Here is a 6000-nt window from a genome sequence, read left to right as displayed (position 1 = left end):
CCAACCAGGGAAACTCCCCCCTGTTAGCTGAAAATAAGGGGCTTGAACTCCTCATGCATGGAAGGGAGCATGAGGTCAGTCCGTTGCTCTCCCCAGCTTTGCAGAGGGAGTGTAGCACCCAGGATTAGACTACACTAGACAATTGATACTGGGTGAAAAGAAAAGAAAATGTGGTATAAACATTTTAAAAAGAAAAAGGGTCCGTGACCAAAAGAACCCCTGCCCCGTGCTCCACCCCGTGCCCTCTGCCCTCCATCTCTCATCCATCCATCCATCATACCTGAGGGCATTGGGAGGTCATCCCAATGTGGGAGTGTAGTGGACAGACACCCCCCCCCCCCCCACACACACACACACACACACCCCCACACACACACACAAACACACACACACACACACACACACACACACACAATGAAGGCACTGCGTACGTACACTCACACGCACATAATTATGCCGTACACCAAACACGGTACAAAGGTGTAAACGCACCACATACACAGCCATGTATGTATATGCTTGTACACACATATTGTGCACGCATGCACCCGCACACACATGCGCGCGCACGCACGCACACATGCACGCGCAGCAGCCGTGTGCGCATGAATGCACGCGTATACACGCATTGTGGAAATATTATGCTTTGTCAGCTGCTACGTTAGCTATAGGCTCATTGTATTTATAATGAGATCAAAATAATTACCTTCTCTCTGTACCCTTATATACCTGATTTAAAAAGGTTGGTGACCTCGGGCCCAGGGGGAGGGGCCCAGGGGGAGGGGAGCGGCATAAACCCAATCAATAGACAAGATAATCGACTCCAAGTTAGAGGAATTAACATCCCAATTATGTAAATCATATCGAGTGGAAATTCCTATCAACCCAGATAAGAGATGCGCAGATTATGCACACACATCCACAAGATCAATGATTTCTAGATCACAGATGAACCGCATCACCGCATCCGAGTTTTATTTATTATTATTTTTTTGTTGGTGTTGGTATAAATTAGCTGAAACCGGTAACGTCAAGGTTCATAGTTCAAGGTTTCTTCATAGAGAGAGAGAGAGAGAGAGAGAGAGAGAGAGAGCAAGAGCGAGAGATGTGTCCAGGCAGGTACTAGAGAGCAACATGTCTAGTAACAGGAAACTATACGGACACGTTGAAGTGAAGTGAGCATCCTAACGGTGTGAGGTGAGAGCTGTGTTGAAGTGCATCAGAGAGAGAGAGATATCAACAGACTCACCACTGCCCCCTAGCCCTCATTGTAGCCCTCACTGTAGGATAGGATAGAAACTCTCTCTCTTTCTCTCTCTCTCTCTCTCTCTCTCTCTCTCTCCTTCAGAACTTGCACAGGTTGCATGTACGACGTTGTACACCATCTGTAACACAATTATTCACAGCTGCATTCACACCTAGAGGTTGACACCCAGAGAGAGAGAGAGAAGAGAGGGAGGTCAGGGTTTTACCACTTAAACCATATTGTTAATGAAATGGAACTTGAGTTACAAGCGTACTGTGTCGTGTGAGCTTGTAGATCTGCTATTTATGGCATATTTCCCCCCAGAATTGGCAATGCATGCTGTGATTCAAGTGGTTATGTGTGTGCGTGCGTGCGTGCGTGCGTCTAGGGGAGCTCTAGGTTTTCAGCTGCATCCTGTGGGTGGTGATCATGGTTTTACAATCTTCCACTTTGATGGTCTACTTTAGGTGTGTGTGTGTGTGTGTGTGTGTGTGTGTGTGTGTGTGTGTGTGTGTGTGTGTGTGTGTGTGTGTGTGTGTGTGTGTGTGTGTGTGTGTGTGTGTGTGTGTGTGTGTGTGTGTGTGTGTGTGTGTGTGTGTGTGTGTGTGTGAGCTCTTATCTTGGATGATGTTACCACTTTGGAGGCAGAGCGCTGTCTAGAGACTGATGAATCATTTTACATGTTTCATGTTTTTCTGCATTAAAAGGAACAGTAGAATTATTCTATTCGATGGTTTAATGTGTTTTTTATACTGATTTCAACTTTCCATTTGACCAAACATCTGTGGCAGCCGTACCGGCATTTTGAATATTGCACGTGCATGCACGCACGCACGCACTTAACACACACATTAACATTCACAGAGAGCTCTCATCTGAATGAGTGTTGCCAAGATTGCTGTCTAGACTGATACATCAAACATGTTTCATTCAGATTGTGTTTTGCTGCATTCTTTATCTAAAGATGAAAACACGTCTAGGATAATAATATCACCAGAGAATTGTATTCTGTTGTGTTCTATGGTTCAGTTCTATTGTATTGTGTATTGTCTAGTTCAGGGGGTTTCAGTCTGATTTGGGTTCCCAACATGATTTTTTGGGGGGTCCCCAGATTCAAGTATCAGATCAAATATGATTATTTTGGGGGTCACAGGCTGAAAAGGCAAACCACTGGTCTAGTCCAGTGGTAATCAACCTTTCTGGCAAATAGACTAGGCCATGGCCTGTTACCTATACTGTAATATATATGACTGGAATGATATGGGGGGGGGGGGGGGGGGTGCGGTCCACTGGTCCACTGGTCTAGTCTAGGCCGGTCTAGTACACATCCTGTAGTCTATTTATTTTTTGACATTTATTTTTTAACAATATATTTATTGCATTTTTCTTTTTTAAACAGACAATACAACAAAACAATACATAATACATCAGACAATACAATACAATTAAATTACTTAAAATGAAAAACAAACAAAACAAGAACATACAGTACATACATATATACAGTAAATACAGTATAATAAAATAAGGGCACTTAGAATGGTAACAACAACAGAGTCCTTATGGCCACAAGACCAAACAGATCCTGTAGTCTATTAATGTGTATTCACCAGACAGTGGCCTTGTGGTTAGAGTGTCTGCCCTGAAACTTGGAGGGCGGGGTTTGATCCCTGGCCGCCGTGCAGGGCCGGGTCAGACCAAAGCAGGGACCCAATGCCTCCCTGCTTGGCACTCAGCATCAATGGGTTGGATTAGGGGGGTCAGACCAAAGCAGGGACCCAATGCCTCCCTGCTTGGCACTCAGCATCAATGGGTTGGATTGGGGGGTCAAATCAACTAATCAAATTATTCCCGAGCGCGGCACGGCCTTGGCTGCGGCTCACCGCTCCAAGATATGAGTCAAATGCGGAGAGAGAATTTCACTGCGGTAACGTGTGTGACAAATCGTACGACTTTGACTTTCATTAACACGTTATATCCATTTCCACCTATTCAGTCTGATCCCATGTCAGCCTTTCCTGCTGGTAATTGTCTCCACCAGGCCGAAGGCATGGGGAGAGAGTATGTTTTGCACTCCGTCCGTCCGTCCGTCCGTCCGTGAACATCTAATCTCGGCCACCGTTAACCCGGTCGATGCCATATTTTGCACACACACTCCCTGGATGCCAACCATGAACCTCTGCCCCAAACTTTCCAGAACGGCCTGTTATAGCGCCACCAGGAGGCCGCTTTGTGCAAAACAAGTTTTTCCATGCCATATTTTGCACACACACTCCCTGGATGCCAACCATGAACCTCTGCCCCAAACTTTCCAGAACGGCCTGTTATAGCGCCACCAGGAGGCCGCTTTGTGCAAAACAAGTTTTTGCACAGTACACCTACAGATTTTGTCCAAACATCACGCAAATTGCTACACAGTCTCTCTAGAGCCATTCAACGAAACGGGTCTTTCAGATTTATCAGACTCCATCCTGATTGGTTAAGATTGGCTTCCAAAGTTCACAGGAGTGCTCAGTTTCAAACAAAATGCTGCAAATCATGAACACATCGCGTGATTTCCGTGAAATTGTGCACCCACATTCCCACTAGGCCGAGGACGAAATGCCACATGAACAATTTCAACTCAGCCTCAAGGTGGCGCTATAACTGGCCAAAAAGTGTTTTTACCTCTAACTGCACGGATCTGTGGATAACCTGGTGGAGACCTGTGCCCGGAAGGGCACTTTTTCTAGTTCAAGTTGCTTTTGAAACATAACCTTGAACAGTGTAAAAAATTAAAAATAAAATGTGGCTGAAGTTATGCCGTGGCAGAACAAGTACGAGATGGATTTTCTTGTCTGCCACTGACTGTGCTGCAGTCAATAGGAGCATGAGGTGAGCGCAGGCAGCCATTCTAAAACACTGACAGATACATCGGCTGAGACTGTGAGCACCAGGTGTTTATGTAAACAGAACGAGAGAGAGATATGATGAGACGAGGGAAAAAACATTAGGACACCATATGCTCCTTTTTAAATCCTGCTGCGGACTTGTGTAGCTGAACACGGCCGCTGCAGTGCTGGGACTGGGAGTCTAACCAGCTAATAGAGCCTAGCAGACGTGGTCTGACTACATAAAGGTGGACCTTCCCCTCTGCTCTAGTGCTGCACCTCCTCCCCACTAAACCTCTCCCTCCACCAGGCCGGCCGGACGGCCCAAGGCCATATTGCCAAAGGCCAGAGAGAGACTAGACGTGCATGCCTGCGTGACTGTCTGTGAACAACTAATCTCCAGCACCGTTGGACTGATCGCCGTGAAAACGTTCCACTCCCAGTAGGTCAAGGAAGGACCTCTGATATAAATCTTTCAAATCACAAAAGGAAACCAAACAATTAGACCATGCCCATGTCCGCCTAGCTATACGTACAGTAGCTGGCATTTTCGGCAAAAGTACTACTCGCACAGATTTTGTCCCACACTCACACCACTCTGTGGCCATTATGCGATCAGGATGTATCTGTCAGATTGTTCATATTCCGTTCCACAATGATTGCCTTTCAAGGTTTGTGAGAGAGGCCCAGCTCGCTTTGCCTTGAATGCCACAAATCATGGACGCAGCGTTCAATAGCTGTGAAACTTTGCACATATTCTCCTAGTACTGTAGGCGAAGGAATAAAAAGCCACATTCCATTCCATTCCATTCCAATCGTGACTGGCTACTCGTTGGGCACACTAATGCAGAGTACAGGTGGCAGTGACACAGACACCTGATGCCTGATGGATGGAGAGATGGAGACATGGGTTGTGCCTTGTTCTGGTTTATTTTAATACAATTCATGGCCTTGTTTCACGGTACAAAATACCAACATAAAATCGATATCATTGTGTGCACACATGCGTGTACATGGGGTGCTTAAAATAAAAATAAAACACTTCAGCAATGCCTCACATGACTTTACTAACCCTGAGTACATAGACTGTGTTATAAATCATCATCATCATCATCTGGTGACACGTACTGTAGGGACATAACACACACCTCTATGTTGAGAGACAGGTTATTATTGAGGGAGCGGTGTGTGTGTGTGTACGCTCACACATCACGTGCTCGCGTGCACACACACACACACACACACACACACACGCGTGCATGGATATAAACGCAGGAGGTCTGCCGGTCAGAGGCAGCGGATAACAGAAATGATCCCGTCAGGAAACAGTCGATAACCTTCTGACGGAGCGGTCAGAAGATGTGTCAGACAGACTGGTTATGTGTCTCCGAAAACCAGAGCAAAGCACTGAAACATCACTTCCTGTCAAGATTGTGTCTCTCTCTGTTTTTAGATACAACACACCCATTGCACGCTCTCTCTCTCTCTCTCTCTCTCTCTCTCTCTCTCTATCTGTGCCCATGTCTCTGTCTGATGAAAAACACACACATACTGTACATGCATCATTCTACTGAATCTGATCAAACAAAATGCTATTAAAGTGGGTGGGGGTGGTGTGTGTAGTGTCGTGTGGGGTAGGGTAGTGTGTCATTATTAAAGTGGGCGGGGGTGGTGTGTGTGTGGGTTGTGAGTGTGTCATGAAAGGTTATGAAGCCAACACCCAACCCTCTCAGAGAGGATATTCCGGGCTCTGCCCCTCCACACCATGCACACAGTGTTATAGTGGATAGCCCATGTTCCTTGCAAAAATGAAACGACCCACTCCTCCACTCCCCCATGTTCACATTATATACCCCCCTCCCCCAACCCTCTTACCTCTATCAG

General features: G+C 46.2%; 1 protein-coding gene across 3 annotated transcripts in view; it reads left to right on the top strand.

Annotated features, from left to right (window-relative positions):
• pcdh1b (protocadherin 1b) overlaps positions 1 to 6000 on the top strand; it is a 280262-nt gene that overhangs the window by 172809 nt on the left and 101453 nt on the right. The window lies entirely within an intron of this gene.

Source organism: Protomyctophum parallelum (genome assembly GCF_964188405.1).
Source record: "Protomyctophum parallelum genome assembly, chromosome: 16".
Taxonomy (NCBI): domain Eukaryota; kingdom Metazoa; phylum Chordata; class Actinopteri; order Myctophiformes; family Myctophidae; genus Protomyctophum; species Protomyctophum parallelum.
Note: the sequence above shows the minus strand (reverse complement) of the source record. Positions and strands in the feature narration are given on the sequence as shown.